We start from the raw sequence: 1,302 nt of genomic DNA, 5'->3' as shown, positions 1-1,302 counted from the left end.
ATTGCCACATGGAGATCACAGGCTCCCTGCTGTGCTACTTTTGCGGATTTTCGCCCGGAGATGGCGAAGCTGTTCGACCGGTCAGTCCAGGGAGATGAGGCGGCGGCTCAGCTATCTCGGTTGTCTCAGAGGAGATGTTTAGTCACCGACTATGCCATCCAGTTTCAGACTCTAGCAGCGGCTTGCGGCTGGAATGAGGGCGGCTACACACGAGATTTCTCGAGGGACTGGATGATGTCATCGCTGACGAATTAGCTACTGTGGATCTTCCTCGACAGCTGGACAATTTAATTAATCTCGTGCTCCGTGTGGAGGGCCGTCTCAACCAGCGCTGGCAACGCCGTCAATCCACTACTCCATGGCAACCCCTGGAGTCCGCTTCATCCGATGCGGCGAGTCCACAGTCAGCTGATGTTGAGCCCATGCAACTGGGTCATCTCCGGCTTACGCCACAGCAGAAACAGGAGCGTTTAGCTCAGGGATTGTGCCTGTACTGCGGCAAGGCTGGACACTTCGTCCTTCAGTGCCTGTTCAAATTCAAGGCCCACCAGTGAAGCGGAGAGTCCTGGTGGGCGCCTTTCCCTGTTCAAACTCTCCAGCAACGCACACTCAGCTGCCCTTTCGACTCTCCTTCCAGGGAGGTTCACACACTGGCCACGCCCTTCTGGATTCGCGGGCTGAGGGGAATTTCCTGGATTCTGCCTCTGCTCACAAGTGGAACATTCCGAGCATTCCCCTGGTTAAGCCCATTATGGCGTGGTCATTAGCGGGCAATCCCCTCACCACCATCACTCACGTCACCCCTTGTGTAAGCCTTTCCCTCTCTGGTAACCACTGTGAGCAGATTGAACGGGGTTTTTCTTCGTTCAGAAGAAAGACGGCTCCCAACGCCCTTGTATTGATTACAGAGGTTTGAATGACATTACCGTAAAGAACAGGTACCCCCTACCTCTAATGTCTTCTGCTTTTGAATTGTTGCAGGGAGCTCGGGTCTTCAAGTTAGACCTCCGCAACACCTACCATCTGGTGCGCATTCAGGAGGGGGATGAGTGGAAGATGGCATTCAACACCCCCTCGGGACACTACGAGTATCTGGTTCTTCCGTTTGGTCTGACCAATGCTCCGGACGTTTTCCAGGGTCTCGTCAATAGCGTTCTGGGTGACATGATTAATCAATTTGTCTTTGTGTATTTGGATGATATTCTGATTTTCTCCCCTTCTCTCCACTTACACACCCAGCAGGTTAGACGGGTCCTCCAGCGCCTATTAGAGAACCAGTTGTTCGTCAAGGCGGAGAAGTGC

Source organism: Sinocyclocheilus grahami, unplaced genomic scaffold (genome assembly GCF_001515645.1).
Source record: "Sinocyclocheilus grahami isolate Dianchi unplaced genomic scaffold, SAMN03320097.WGS_v1.1 scaffold293.1, whole genome shotgun sequence".
NCBI classification, from domain to species: domain Eukaryota; kingdom Metazoa; phylum Chordata; class Actinopteri; order Cypriniformes; family Cyprinidae; genus Sinocyclocheilus; species Sinocyclocheilus grahami.
The sequence above is the reverse complement of the archived record's forward strand: the minus strand, read 5'-3'. Positions refer to the sequence as shown.